Raw genomic sequence first — 16,486 nt, forward strand, 5'->3', positions numbered from 1 at the left:
AGAAAACCATAAGAAATGTTTCGACGTGAAAGAAACACAACAGTCGTCTCTTAGGATGTTGGTGGCATGTGGTATTTCCTCGGGAGACAGGAATATGCATACTCTGGGCTCAGATAATGCACTGAGAGAAGAAACATATGATTCCCCCAAATCTAGCTGAGGGTACAGGAACATTTAAAAGTGTATAAATGACTTTTTCTGTACCATGCTGGACAACCCAGGGCCTTTAACGTGTGGCGTACTATCCGCCACTGACAAGCCACACCTCTAGTCCATCTCTCAGGTTAACAAGTAGGAGACAGGCTTCGGAATGTTGTTCCTCAGTAAGGAATCCAGCTAGAGAACTCTGCCTGAGGAAAACAGATGTCAGCCAATATGACTCCAGGATCACAACAGTTCAAGGCCAGCCCAGTCTACCAAGTGAGTTCCAGGCTCGTGCAGACAGAGGAGGATAAGCATTAGTCACAGTCCTAAGAGAGTCGGTCAGTTCCTCTGAAAAATAAAAGACTAAGTAGAAAATTTGAGATGGTGGCCAAGGAACACAAGATCAACACACAAAATTTGATATTTTTATCACTGAAGAAACAGATGACCAGGCAACATGATTTAAATTGTGTGATACTCTACACACCTTTTATTCAGTATATTATATTATAGGCATCTGTACTATTTATTTATTTATTCATTATTCTCTCATATATTACATCTCAACTGTGCTGTCCCTTTCTTCCTCTCCTCCCAGACAGCCCACCACTTCCTATCTCCAGATCCACTCCTCATGTTTCCCTTCAGAAAAGAGCAGGCCTCACAGGAATACCAACCAAACTCAGCAGAAGTTATAGACTAGGCACATGCTAGCCTCATCTCAATTCTCAACAAAGCAACCCAGTAGGAGGAAAAGGGTCCCAAAAGCAGGCAAAAAAAAAGTCAGAGTCAGTCCATATTCCCACTGTTAGGAATCCCACAAGAACACCAAGCTATGTAACCAAAATGCATAAGCAGAGGACCTAAATCAGACCCATATAGGCTCCCTGATGGTTGGTTCAGTCTCTGTGAGCCCCTGTGAGCCCTGCTTAGTTAATTCTGTAGGCTGTGTTCTGGTGGTGTCCTTGAATCCCTCTGGTACTTACAGTCTTTCCTCTCCCCTTCCAAGGGATTCCTGAGCTCCAGCTAGTGTTTGCCCGTGGGTGTCAGTATCTGCTCCTTTCAGTGGCTGCATGAAGTCTCTCTGATGACAATTATGCTAGGCTCCAATCTATGCATATAGCAAAATATAATTAGTAATCATTTCATTGATTTTGCCAGTGGTGTTTGTTTCTACCTTAGGTCTCTTTAGGGCATCTAGCTTCTGGTTCCTGATCCTCCAGGCAACGTCAGGGGTGGGTTCCCGCCTGTGGCATGGGACTTAAATTGAACCGGTCATTGGTTAGCCATTCCCACAAGTTTTGTGCAACCTAGCACAACTTGCAGGCAGGACAAATTGTAGGTCAGAGGTTTTGTGGTTGGATTTGTGTCCCAAACCCTCCATTGGAAGCCTTGCCTGGTTACAGGAGGTAGCCAGTTAAGTCTCAGAACCACTATTACTAGGAGTCTTCCCTAGGCTCACCCTCTTAGATCCCAGGGAGTTTCCCTGGCACTAGGTTTCATAACCCATCCCCAAAATACACCCTAATTCCAGTCATCTCTCCCACCTATGCCCCTCCCCCAATCTGATCCCTCTTGTTCCCATCCCCACTTGCTCCCAGGCAAACCACAAAATCTATTCTATTTCTTCTTCCCAGGGAGATCTTTGTGTAGCCCCTTGAACCCTCCTCGTTACTTGGCCTCTCTGGGTCTGTGGATTATAACATGGTTGTCCTTTATACCTGATAGCCACTTACAAGTGAGTACATACCATGTTTGTCTTTCTCTGTCTGGGTTATCTCATTCGGAATGATTTTTTTTTTCTAGTTCCATCCATTTGCCTACAAATTTTATGTCACTGTTTTTTTTTTTTTTTTTTTTTTACAGCTAAGTAATAGTCCATTGTGTAAATGTACCACATTTTCTTTATCCACTTTTTGGTTGGGGGACATCTAGGTTGTTTCCAGTTTCTGGCTGTTATGAATAAAGCTGCTGTAACTATAACTGGGCAAGTGTCCTTCTGGTAGGATAGAGCATCCTTTTGGTATAAACACAGGAATGATAGCTAGATCTTGCGGTAGATTGAGTCCTAGTTTTCCAAGAAACCACCACGTTGATTTCCAAAGTGGCTGTTCAAGTCTACACTACCACCAGCAATGAAGTCTTCCCCTTACTCCACATCCCTGCCAGCCTGTCACTTGTATTTTTTACTCAGCCACTCTAATAGGTGTAGATTGAAATCACAAAGTCATTTTGATTTGCATTTCCATGATGGCCAAGGGTGTTGAACATTTATGTTACTCAGCCACTTGAAATTCCTCTGTTGAGAAATCTGTTTAGATCTGTACCCCATTTTAAAAAAAAAAACTGGATTATTTAGTTTGTGTCTCGTTTCTTGAGTTCTTTATATATCTTGGATATTAGCCCTCTGTCAGATGTGGGGTTGGGTTGGTGAAAATCTTGCCCCATTCAGATGGGCTGCCATTTTGTTCTTTTGATGGTATCCTTTGCCTTACAAAAGCTTTCCAGTTTCACGAGGTCCCATCTATTAATTGTCAATCCTAGTGCCTGTGCTATTGGTATTCTGTTCAAGAAGTTGTCTTCGAATGTCAATATGTTCAAGGCTATTTCCCACTTTTTCTTCTATTAGGTTCAGAGTATGTGGTTTTATGTTGAGCTCTTTGATCTACTTGGACCTTTTTGTGCAGGATGATCTACCTTGACTTAATTTACATGCAGACTCTCAGACCAGCGCCATTTGTTGATGATGCTTTTTTTATTCCATTGTGTATTTACAGCTTCTTTTTCAAAAATCAGGTGTCCATAGTTGTGTGAATGTATATCTAGGTCTTCAGTTAGATTCCATTGATCATTTTACCTGGTTTTATGCCTAAACCATCTGGGTTTTATTACTATAGCTTGACATCAGGGATGGTGATTCCTTGGAAGTTCTATTATTGTACAAGATTGTTTTAGCTATCCTAGGCTTTTTGGTTTTCTATATAAAGTTGAGCATTGTCCTTTCAAGGTGTGTAAAAACATGTGTTGGAACTTTGATGGGGATTGCATTCGAACGGTAGATTGCTTTTTGGTAAGATGGCCATTTTTACTATGTTGAGCCTAATGATCCATGAGCATGGGAGATCTTTCCGTCTTCTAATATATTTTACAATTTCTTTCTTCAAATACTGAAAATTACTGTCTTATAAGTCTTTCACTTGCTTGGTTAAAGCTACCTCAAGGTGTTTTATATTATTTGTGGCTATTGTGAGGGATGCTGTTTCCCTGATTTCTGTCTCAACTCCCTTGTCATTTGCATATGAGGACTACTGTTTTGTTTTGTTTTGTTTTTTTAACTTAATCTGGTATGCAGCCTCTTCGCTGAAGGTGTTTATCAACTATAGGAGTTTCCCCAGTAGATTTTGGGGAGGGGTTCTCTTATGTATACTATCATATCATCTTCAAACAGTAATGATTTGACTTCCTTTCCAATTTGTACCCCTTTGATCTCCTTTAGTTGTCTTACTGCTCTAGCTAGAGCTTCAGGTACTGTCTTGAATAGATATGGGAAGAGTGGACAGCTTTGGCTTGTTCTTAATTTTAGTGGAATTCTTTGACTTTCTCTCCATTTAATTTGATGCTAGCTATAGGATTTCTGTAAATTGCCTTTATTATGTTTAGGTGTGTCCCTGGTACCCCTGATCTCTCCAAGACTTTTATCATGAACAGATGTCCAAGTTTGTCAAAAGCTTTTTCTGTATATAATGAAATGTTTTTTTTCTTTCAGTTTGTTTATATGGTGTATTACATTGACAAAGTTTTATATGTTGAACCATCCCTACATCTCCAGGATGAAACCTACTTAATCATAGTGAATGATCTTTTTTGTGTGTTCTAGGATTCAGTTTGTAAGTATCCTATTAAGTATTTTTGCATCAATGTTTATAAGAGAAATTGGTCTCAAATTCTCTTTATTTATTGAATCTGTCTGTGGTTTAGGTATCAGGATAACTATGTCCTCATAAAACGAACTGGACAATGTTTCTTCTGTTTCTATTTGGTGGAATAATTTGAGGATTGGCAGTAGCTCATCTTTGAAAATCTTGTAGAATTCTGGGCTAAAACCGTCTGGCCTTTAGGGTTTTTTTGTTTTGTTTTGTTTTGTTTTGTTTTTGTTTCTTTGGTTGAGAGATTTTTAACAATTGCTTCTATTTCCTTAGGGGCTACATGTCTATTTAAATTGTTTATTTGATCCTTATTTAACTTTGGTAAGTGGTAGCTAGCAGTAAAATTGTTCCCTTCTTTTAGATTTCCCACTTTTCTGTGGAATAAATGATTTTAAAGTGTGATAAAATGAGTCTTTGGATTTCTTTGGTGTCTGTTGTTATGTCTACTCTTTTGTTTCTGATTTTGTTAATTTGAATAGTCTCACCGTGCCTTTTAATTTGGATAAGGATTTTTCTTTCTTGATTTTCTCAAAGAACCAATGAATGCTTTATTTTATTGAGTCTTTGTATTGTTCGTTTTCTATTTTATTGATTTCAGCCCTCAGTTTGATTTCCTATTATCTACTTCCCTTGTGTTTGCTTCCTTTTGTTCTAGAGCTTTCAGGTATGCTGCTAAGTTACTAGGGTGGGATTACTACGTTCTTTATGTCGTGAACCTTTCCTCTTAACACCGCTTTGTGGTCCATAATTTGGGGTATGTTGTGCATTCGTTTTCATTGAATTCTAGGAAGTCTTTGAGTTATTTCTGCCGTGACGCAGTCATCATTCAGTAGAGAGTTGTCCAGTTTCCGTGAGTTTTTAAGCTTTCTCTTGTTTCAGTTGTTGAAATCCAACTTTAATCCATGGTGGTCCTATAGAATCTATGGGATTATCAATTTTCTTGTATCTTTGGAGAGTTGCTCTGTGATTGAGTACGTAGTTAATTTTGGAGAAAGTTCTTGAGGTGCTGAGAAAAAGGTGGGGTTTTTTTTGGTTTTGTTTTTTGGGTTTGTTTTGTTTTGTTTTGTTTTGTTTTGTTTTTGCGTGGTATAATGTTCTGTTAGCTCCATTTGGTTCATAACATCTGTTAGTTCCATTATCTCTTTGTTTAGTTTTATTAACATGTGAGGTTCTGTGTGTGATATCAGCTTTGGTAATGTTTCTTTTACAAAGTTGGGGCATAAATGTTAAGAATTGAAACATTATCATGTCAGATTTTTTTCCTTTGATGATAACAAAGTGTCCTTAACCATCTCTCGATTAATTTCGGTTGAAAGTCTATTTTGTTAGACATTAGAATGGTTATACAGATTGCTTCTTGAGTCCATTTGCTTGGAAAATGTTTTTCCAACCTTTCACTCTGAGATAATGTCTATCTTTGATGTTGAGGTGTGCTTTTTATACGAAGCAGGATGGATCCTGTTTTTACATCCACTTTGTGCCTTCTTATTGAGAAATTGAGTCCATTGAGAAATATTAATGAGCAATGACTGTTAATTCTTGGTATTTTGTTGTTTCTGATAATGGTGGCTTTGTGTGTGTGTGTGTGTGTGTGTGTGTGTGTGTGTTTCATAAATTAAAATGGGGGGGTGGCTCAGTGGTTAAGAGCACTAACTGCTTTTCCAGAGGTCCTTAGTTCAATTCCCGGCTACCATATGGTGGCTTGCAACCATTTGTAATGGAATCTGATGCCTTCTCCTGGTGTGTCTGAAGACAGCTAGAGTATACTCAATAATATAGAGACACATTCAGAGCATGTCCAATACAGAGGTCAATGCTAGCAGCAAACCACAAACTGAGAATAGGACCCCCTTAGGGGGAATTAGAGGAAGGATTGAAAGAGGTAAAGGAGCTTGCAACCCCATAAGAACAACAATGCCAACCAACCAGAGCTTCCAGGGACTAAACCAACACCAAAAGACTATACACGGACTGACCCAGGGCTCCAACTGCATATGTAGCAGAGAATAGCCTTGTTGGGGCACCAGTGGAAGGGGAAGCCCTTGGTCCTGCCAAGGTTGGACCCCTGGTGCAGGGGAATATGGGGGTGGGCAATAAGGAGGATGGATGGGGGGAATACCTGTATGGGGGAGGGGGAGGGGAGGGAATGGGGGCTTATGGACAGGAAACCGGGAAGGGGAATAACATTTGAAATGTAAGTAAAGAAATATATCTAATAAAAATTAAAAAAAAATAAATCTTAAAAAAGATCATTCGAGCTAAAATTTAAAATAAGAAATTAAAATGGCCTTCATGCATAGAAAAAAGAAATACCTTTTTTTTTTTAAAGAAATGCACATTAAGACTGGGTATGGTGGTACAAGCCTTTAATCTCAGCACTTGGGAGGCAGAGGCATGTAGAGTTCAGTGAACTCAAGGCCATCATAGCTACAGAGTCCTAGGACATCCAGACCTATACAGAGAAACCCTGTCTCGGCCCCTCCCCAAACCCCTGCAAAAGAGAAGAGAAGAGATGCACATTAAAGTTAGACCAAGACATTTCTCATCTATCAGACTGGCAGAGACCCCATTGTGAATAAACACTGTGCCGGTGGCCTGTGGGCTGTGCTGAGCTGAAGCATTGCCCATGGAGACACAGGTCGATGTGGTGCCTGCAGAGGGGAATTTGGGAATGTTAAGAAAAATTAACTATGTATTTGTTTACCTTTTGGCCCAGCATTTGGAAAACTACTAGAAACACACACACACACACACACACACACACACACACACACACACACACACACATACACACACTGACTATTATCCATAGGAGTGTGATTAGTGATTACCAAAAAAAAAAAAGGGGGGGGGACACAAACCAAACGTGCATCTAATGGAGGACCAGTAAAATGAATTCCAATGGATCTTTCAAAACAACCCAGTGCAGAATAAAAAGGAAATAGGAAACTCTAAGCTGTAATGATGAAGCATCCAGGACAGGCAGGGAGAGGAGTTACAGTATTTACTGGGCAACCTCTGGGGTAATAAAGAGGGAAGGATACAATTAAATGTATTTGTTTATACTAACAACAAGAAACGGATTGAAAACAAGCCCAAAAGTGGATAAAATGTAGTTCCTAAAAGCTTGGAGAATTTGTGAGTAGAAATAAGGTGGGCTTTTTTTTTGTTTTGTTTTTTGTTTTTTTGTTATTTTGTCGCCCCCCCTCCCCCCGGAGCTGAGGACCGAACCCAGGGCCTTGCGCTTGCTAGGCAAGCGCTCTACCACTGAGCTAAATCCCCAACCCCAGGTGTTTTTTTTTAATATACCTTGTTACATGATTTTCATCCTGAAACCATGAGACTTACATCTTCCACAAATTAAATCAAGGGTTTATTTTTTTTTTAAAGAAGGGACTTATGGTGGATCTGGGTTCAATATCTGACCCACATATGGAGAGAGACAGCCAGCTCCCTCAAGTTATGCTCTGACCATCCACCAGTGCACATGGTGCCCCCTACTCAATCCACACAGAAGACATACAAATGTAATAAATTATTATTTTTATAAAGAAGAAAAATAAATTCTGGGAAGGGCAGTCACACGCTATTTAGCAACAAGATTATACCCTAAGAAATGTCTCCAGGGACATTAGTGCTACACGAGTGTCAGTGTGAGCTTAGAGAAACCAGGCAGTGTGGGTCAGTCAGTCAACGTGGCCTCATTGTACAACTGGTGAACATGAAACATCTGAGCTGGTGGCAGAACAACACATGTGTTGTTTTATGATAAGCTGCATTTTTCATAAGTGCAACAGAAACACTGTCAAATGATAGTGTATTAACTATACAAGCCAGTAACATACTCAGCACTACCATCACAAGTTATATACTGTGTTTAATTGATAGACTTTTGTAGGACTGGCAACATAGTATATTCTTTTCTTTTTTTTTTTTTTTTTTTTTTTTTTTGGTTCTTTTTTTCGGAGCTGGGGACCGAACCCAGGGCCTTGTGCTTCCTAGGTAAGCGCTCTACCACTGAGCTAAATCCCCAGCCCCAACATAGTATATTCTTAAGGGCATCCACCTCACAGGTATCAATAAGGTGTCTTGCTAAAAGTGTACAACAGCCAACATCGGTAGCAGTAGATTTTCAGCCTATAACGAGCTGATGGGACCACTGTTGTGCATTCGGTGGTTGACGGGACCACGTGGTTATAAATCCAACCAAAATTAGTAACATAAAACCCTGTGTTTTCTCTCTAGGATTAACACATTTAAGAATGACATTTTGACAATACTTCCAGTGAAAGATTTTTTTTTTTCAGAATAAGTAGAACTTGGGGCTGGAGAGATGGCTCAGTGGCTAAGAGCACACACTGCTCCCAGAGGAGCAGAATTCAGTTCTCAGCTCCCATGTTGGGAAGTTTACAGCTACTTATAATTACAGCTCCAGGGGATCTGACACCCTCCTCTGGCTTCCTGCAAACATATTAGCACCTGCAATCATTTGTACACACACATACTTTTTTAAAATTAAAAACAGAAGAAATAGACCTGAGGAATGCCAACTTCACACAGTAATCTTCCTATGAATAATATTTCTGCCAGGCTGTGGTGGCGCATGTCTTTCCTCCCAGCACTCAGAAGGCAGAAGCTAGTGGATCTCTGAGCTGGAGGGCAGCCTGCTCTACAAAGCGAGTTCCAGGTCTACACAGAGAAACCCTGTCTTGAAAAAAAAAAAAATCGAAAGACAAAACCAAAAACAAAGCAAAACAAAGAAATAATATTACTATTACTTTACAACTATTTTTATATTTTCCTGGATAAAACAAATGATTATCTTAGTGACATTAAGAAAATTATATTTTCAGTGTAAAAAGATGCAAGTTAAAGGGTTTCTAATTCATTTTTGAAATTGAAGTATAATCACATTGTTTCTCTTCTTTCCTTTTCCTCCAGCCCTTCCCATGCATCCTCTCCCTTGTTCTCTCTCAAATTCATGGTCTCCTTTTCTTTAATTGTTGTTGTTGGGTTTATGTGTGTTTGTGTTAATAAATACATAATTACAACCGTTCAGTCCAAATTATGTAATTTGTGTGTATATGATTTCGAAGCTGACCACTTTGGTACTGGATATATTGTCAGCTCGACCCAAGCTCCCTATGGAGGATGAAACCTCTTGCTCTAAGGATAAAGTAAGCTTGGGGGAGAGTAAAGGTAGCCCAGTGATAGCCACAAGAGCAGGCCCACATCCTAGCTGAGGAGAAACTCACAGTTTCTAAAGGGATAAATCCAGTGTGGGAATGTGTTGGGAAGAAGGGAAGGGAGCAAGGAGCTGTGATGATACAGAAATCCATTTTCACAAAACAAACACTGTAGGCCAGAGAGTTACTCCCCGTCACTCTCACAAGGCTGGATCACATAGAAACTACTTCTAGAGCTCTGTCATAGATAAAATACTTAGCAGAAAGGTACAGACTATTCCTCCCAGCAGCAGAACAATATACATTCTTGTCATCAGCGTAGGGATGTTTCCAAAATAAACAATATTTTAGGTTTATGTGAGCCTTAACAAATATAGAAAAATAGAAATAATTTCTTATCTACTTATAATAGAAAGGAACTGGAAGTCAACAGGGAGAACAACTACAGAACTACGGAAATTAGAAACAAATAAGGAGAGAAACTAAAGAATTACTTTTTAAAAAAAACACAAGAATATTGAATAATGCATAGTCCAACAGTGGGCCATTGTAAAAAAAAATCAAAAAAATTTGCATGGCATTTACTTGGAGGAGAGGGTGCTGGGGGATATATGTGTACCCTGGTGCATGCATGGCAGTTAAAAATCAACTCTGAGAGACACAGCCAGAATACAGCAAATACAGAGGTGAATGCCAGCAGCAAACCACTGAACTGAGAATAGGTCCCCTATTGAAGGAATCAGAGAAAGAACTGGAAGAGCTTGAAGGGGCTCGAGACCCCAAAAGTACAACAATGCCAAGCAACCAGAGCTTCCAGGGACTAAGCCACTACCTAAAGACTATACATGGACTGACCCTGGACTCTGACCCCATAGGTAGCAATGAATATCCTAGTAAGAGCACCAGTGGAAGGGGAAGCCCTGGGTCCTGCTAAGACTGAACCCCCAGTGAACTAGTCTATGGGGGGAGGGCGGCAATGGGGGGAGGGTTGGGAGGGGAACACCCATAAGGAAGGGGAGGGGGGAGGGGGATGTTTGCCCGGAAACCGGGAAAGGGAATAACACTCGAAATGTATATAAGAAATACTCAAGTTAATAAAAAAAAAAAAAAATCAACTCTGAGACGGTTCTCTTTCCACCGTGTAGATCTCTGATCTCTGGGATCGAACCCAGATCACTAGGCTTGTGCTATGGCATGCGTCCCCACACACGTCAGACATGGTAAGTAAATAATGTATTAAAAGACAAAGCACATTTTACCAGGAATTTAGAACACGGTAGCAACATATTCACCTATGACCTGGGAGCAAAGTCCTGTGCTCACAGGAGGATGACAATTTGAACTGACTTTTAGGTTTTTATTTATGTGTGTCTGAGAGAGAGAGAGAGAGAGAGAGAGAGAGAGAGAGAGAGAGAGAGAGAGAGACAAAGACAGAGACAGAGACAGACAGACAGAGACAGACAGAGAGACAGACAGAGAGACAGACAGAAAGACTGGACATGGGAACATGTGCTGTGGCTTGTATGTGTTGGTCAGAGGACAGCTTTGTGGATTTTGCATGGGTTGTAGGTCTCGAACTCGGGTCAAATAAAGCGCTTTACTCCCTGAGGTATCTTATCAGCATGGGAAATTCTCTAACACCCTGATTTCTGAGTAAAGTGGAGGAACAGAGGCTGACTTAACAATGTAAGGAACGAGACCTTAGCTGAGGACCAGGAAGCCTGGGACTTCCTTCCACACAATTTACAATTGCCTTAGTTGTGCCAAGGATGCACACCGACAGCCAGAAATGTCTTGGCAGAGAAGACACTGACATGGCTATGAGGAAGGTGAGCTCTGGTCTGAGACTCATTTGTGCAGTGAACTCTTATTTAATCGACAGCTATTACTTGGGAGACCGTGAGAAGCACAGAGCTCACTGAACAAGACAGATGCTGTCCCTGCTCCGTGCCCTCATTAACTGAGCACCCAGACACATTCAGTTAAGTAGGTGAGCTGGTGCAATCTTGTGTGACACCTGATGGATCCCAGGGACCCAGGAGTCACCTGACCTGCAATCAGGGATTCAGGAAATGGGTCCTAATAAAAGTGTTATCGCCAGGGTTCAGAGAGGCAAATATAGAAACAGGAACAGCCCACAGAGAAGGACAATGTTCCCGGAGGAACTGTGTGTTCCGAAGGAGCCCTGTTTTCATGTCACCTGCTGTGCACACCCTGTCCTTGCATGCCGCCTCGTTTCCAAGCAACGCATGCAGCACGGCTCACACAACGCTGTTGGTACTTCCACTAGGCTGGTTGCACGGCTCAGTCTCACAGTCAGCAGGCATCGGCCAGCGCTGTAAGAAAATGTCTACTTCCTTCATCTGTTCAGTGACGCCAGCACAATTTAAACCAAGTCAGGCTATACTGCCTGGTGACATTGTGTGTGCAAACATTTTTCTTTAAAGTTAGGGAAGATGGAATATTCTGACCGTTTAACCACAACTTCGTAACTTGAAATATGAATTTGAACGGGATATACAGGGTTTAAACTTTGTCTGTGCTTCCTACAGCTTTTTAAAACTTGTGTGTGTGTAAGTGTGTGTGTGTGTGTGTGTGTGTGTGTGTGTGTGTGTGTGCGTGCACGTGCATGCAGCACACTCTACTGCTTGTGTGGAAGTCAGATGAATCCGTTCTCTCTCTACCATTTGGGAACCGAGGGTCAAATCCAGGTTGTCAGGCTTGGCCAAAAGCTTCTTTACCCGTGGGGCCATCTCACCAGTCCTCCTCCTGAATTTTACATGACTTGAGCTTGGGCCTTGAATACCTTAGTCCACCTACCATATATAGACTCTAGAGTGTAAACCAGTGGATAAATGCTCCTGGAGCTGAAGAGGTGACTCAGTGGCAAGAGCACTTGCTGAATACTGAGCTCCATTCTCAACATCTACACTGGGTGGCTCACAACCACCTGTCACTCCAGATCCAAAAGATCCAATACACTCTTCTGGCTTCCACGGACATTGGCACACACACACACACACACACACACACATACACACACACACACATGCATACACATACACATACACTTACACACACACACAACCACACACAGATACACACCACACACACACACACTCACACACATGCATACACATACACATACACTTACACACACACAACCACACACAGATACACACCACACACACACATACTCACACTCACACACCACACACACATACACACATACTCACACTCACACACCACACACACATACACACACACACATGCACGCACAAACCTGAATTAGAAAGAAAACCCTTCTTGTGTGATGACACACATAGAGGAAGTGGTGAGCAAGACGACTTGGGAGAACCCAGATTCAGGCTACAATGTCAAGAGGTCCAAGCATGTCAGATGTGACAGCGTTTAGCAATTGCACATTATGGAGGTGGTGGTGGATGTGCACACCAGTGATTAAGATGTGCTAAACCAGCTTTCAAGACTGGGATGATTACAGAGTCATAGCTTTGCCATTTTGCAAGAAGACAGGAAGGAAACGGGCTATTTGTAAATGTTCCAAACATACTTCATGCAATGGTGAATGTGTTCTTGATCCCAAATGGGTGTGCTATAGATTCTTTTGCTTAAGGGATTAAGCATCTCAGACTTATTTTCAAAATTCTTTCTTGAGGGAGTCAGTGGGATGACTTAGCAGGTAAAGGAATTCATGACCCCAGTTTGATCCTCAGGACCCACATGATGAAAGAAAAAACCCAGATCCCTTCCCCACATATATATCTAAATAAGAAAAGGCAATCAAGAGTTATTTCTTGAGTGTTGAATGACACCAAGTCTTCAAAGACAGCTGCAGTGACTTGACTCAACCCTTTAGCCACAATTTTGCCGATGTCTGGAATGTGGGCCCAAACTTCAGCCAATTGCGGTGTTGTGTGGGGAACAACTGCATTCACCTCTGCCTCAGTGGCAAAGAGATCATGTGCACCAGGTTTGAGTATTTGCATGAGACTGGGTAGAGGACGACGCAAACACAGAAGAGACCTTATTCTTATATTCACATCCACTCGACCTTGCCTAGCCATTGACACAGTACAGGTGCTCAGTGAGGTCCTGAGAGCCACTAGTCAGTAAGAGACACAAATGGGGACACAATCTGCCAGCTGCCTCCTCTGGATGCCAGCCAGGGTAGGAGAAAGAGATAGCTGATGTTTCCGCAATTGCCACATACAGAATGGGCAATATAAGCTACTGGTGAACCTAGCTTATGTGGGATGTTTTAGTTGGCTGGGTTTGGGGTTTGGTTGGGTTGGGTGAGTGGGTGGGTGGGGATTAGTGTGTGGGATTTGGTTGGTTGGTTAGCTGGTTAGGGATGGTGTCCTTAAAGGGGGAAAGTGGATGAAAATGCAATACTGAGATAAAGTCCTTAGCCCTCAGCAACTATTCCTTTTTGAATGGACACAGATTTCTGAGATTTGCAAACATTCTGAATTAAGTAACGTCAGTGACTCTATGAAAGGAGCTGTCACTTATTTACCTTGTGGGAGATTTCTACTCTACAGGGTGGATTTACAGTCACCCACAGCTGTTAAAAAGTATCTTTATCCTATTCCCATTGTAAATGTTAAGTTTGGTTCTCTGAAAGTTATTAAATGTGAACTTCTATGTTGTCACAGAGTTAGTCATCTTTTGGATTTGTGTTTCATTATTATAAAATATTCACATCCTGTCACCAAAACATTAATCCCAGAAGCTCTGCCATTGTACTCTTACTCCCCAAAAGCTAGTGGTCACTACAGCAAAGTCATAATCTCCATCTCTATTTGGGGTGGGCTGCTGGTGGGCTCACATGCGGAGGTCAGTGGGCAACTTCTGGGAATCAGTTCCCTCCTTCCACCATTTAGGTTCCAGGTTGGAACTCGGGTCATCAGGTTTGGCAGCCTTTAACAACAGAGCCATCTCAACTCTCATTATCCTCACTCTGAAATAAGGTTTTTAATCTGTGCGAGACTTCCTTCCAAATTCTTCACACAAAATGGTAGAAATTTTAGAACAATGAGAAACAGAGACCAGTTAGGTCTCTGCCATCTCTTCCCAGGAAATACTAGCGCAACACAGAGCACAGCAGTGGAGCATCCAGCCTTCTGTCCAAGTGTGAGACCTTTATCCTGTTAAGCACATGGTTTAGAGTCTGGAGAACATTCACTGGGAGTTCTGGGTTCTAGTGGCCTGAAAGAAACAAAGACTTGGGCCAGGGACACATGGATAGAGGTAGAAATGGAGGCTGTTTATTAAGGAGAAAAGCACTTCTGAGATTGAACATGGGCCGGAAAACTAGGTAGATAATCAGTGGTCGCCAAAGAGGTAGACCATGTATAGTGCCTGCCTTCTTCACATGTATGTATCAAGACTCGCCTAGAAACATGTTGTCCTTTACATGTGATGGTGGTGGCAGGAGAAGTGTTCGGTCCTTCTGTTATTGTGTCTTTTCTCCTATGTTGATGTGTGTGTGTGTGTGTGTGTGTGTGTGTGTGTGTGTGTGTGTGTGTGTGTACACGCATGTGCTGCCCAGGGGTCAATGTTCAGCATCTTCCTCACCCACTCTCCATGCCATTTTGAAACTTGCCATTTCAGCAGCACTGCTGGCCAACAAGCCAGAAGGGTACCCTTGTCTCTTGTCACCGGATCTGAGGCTGCAGCTATCCTGGCTGGCTCTGAGTTCTGAGGATGTGTATTCCAGTTTAATGTCAAAGCTCTCTCTACACTTTACTTTCCTGCCACACTCCCACCCTTGTACCAACCCAGGAACACTGAGCCGGGGAGTCTGAATTCTGAGAACACAGAAGAGCACAGGGGATCTGATTCCTTTCCCTCATATTCATCCCCAGTGCTGAGAATAAATTGGCCTTGGTGAATGTAATCATAATTCTAGTTACTAATCTTGTTTGAGGCAGGTCCCTCTCTGTCTTCTAATTGAAACATTAAAGCAGCGAGCAGCCATCATTACAGAGAGAGATTTCCCAGAAGAACCCACAGATCTTGCTTATTCTTTCCCTGTGTTGTAATAAACATAATTAATTCCCTTTACAGGGGATATTGTTCATAAGTAACTTAAAATTTTAAAATTACAATTGGCAATTCTTTTTGTGGTCATAGCAAGTACAGAGGCTAGGGAGTGAGTTTCAGACCCATTAACAGTTTTCAACCACAATAAAGTGAATGGATATTGAAGCCACTGGATCACGATGAGGAGTCTATCAGTTGCAGATAACAAATGCTTATGTAAGCCAGGCAGCCTAAGTCAGAATGGAATTACAACCCGAACTCGAATGACAGTTATGTGAGCTGGGGATGTGGCCCAGTGGTAGAGTGCTTGTCTCATATGTATGAGGTTCCAGGTTCAGTTCCTAGCACCCCAAGTACTTTATCTGGTCATTTATACTTGTAATAAGAGCACTAGGGAGCCTAGCATAGGGCAATCACAAGTTTGACTACATCCCAAGACCAACTTAAAAAAATCAAAATGATAGCCGGTCTCACTCTCAGCTGACATCATCATAAGTTTGGATCATAGCTGTGGTCCTGTTTCTTTCTGCTCCTTTTGGAAAAGTCATCCTCACATAGCAGGAAAGTAGCTGTGCACCCTCCTGGATGAGTGTACTAACCAACAGAATGAATATATTTATTAGAATGGCTTTCAGGCTGTGGTCCAGCTAATCTAACAATGGCTGCCCATTTACAGGAAGGTACAAGAATCCAGTGAGTGTTCAGTCCATGAGGCTGGATATATCTCAGATAGTCTTCAGGAGATGCTGAAATCCTGAAGAAGTAGGCTTTAATGCCAGTGAAGGAAAGGATTTGCTAGGAAGGATGGGAGGGAACAGGCAAGAAGGTAGAGCTTCACTCTTCTATGCACGTTATGGAGACTTCCAGCAGGTGTGGCCCTGGTTAGAGGTGTGTCTTCCCACCTCAAAGATCTGGATTAGAAGTGGACCTTCCTACTGCAAATGATCCAGTTAAGTGAAAATTCCCTCATGGGTAGGACCCCAGCCATTTTGGGGTCCCAGTTAGTTCCAGATAGAGTCAGGTTGACAATCATGAACAACAAGCATCACAATGAGGGTCATCTAGTCTCTAACAACATGGACCCGGGACCACTTTAACATGTCAGAATGTAGGCCTGTCCCTTTAAGACACTGGTCACTCAGAGACCATACCTCCCCCAGGCTG

General features: G+C 41.9%; 1 long non-coding RNA gene across 1 annotated transcript in view; it reads left to right on the top strand.

Annotated features, from left to right (window-relative positions):
• The first annotated feature begins 1,781 nt into the window (after positions 1-1,781).
• LOC148004115 (uncharacterized) overlaps positions 1,782-16,486 on the top strand; it is a 46,521-nt gene continuing 31,816 nt past the window's right edge. The window contains exons 1-2 of the long non-coding RNA XR_015627640.1: positions 1,782-1,882; positions 10,402-10,476. This is a non-coding gene — a long non-coding RNA (uncharacterized LOC148004115). The remainder of the gene's footprint in view (positions 1,883-10,401; positions 10,477-16,486) is intronic.

This window comes from Rattus norvegicus, chromosome 8 (genome assembly GCF_021556685.1).
Source record: "Rattus norvegicus strain SHRSP/BbbUtx chromosome 8, alternate assembly SHRSP_T2T, whole genome shotgun sequence".
NCBI lineage: Eukaryota > Metazoa > Chordata > Mammalia > Rodentia > Muridae > Rattus > Rattus norvegicus.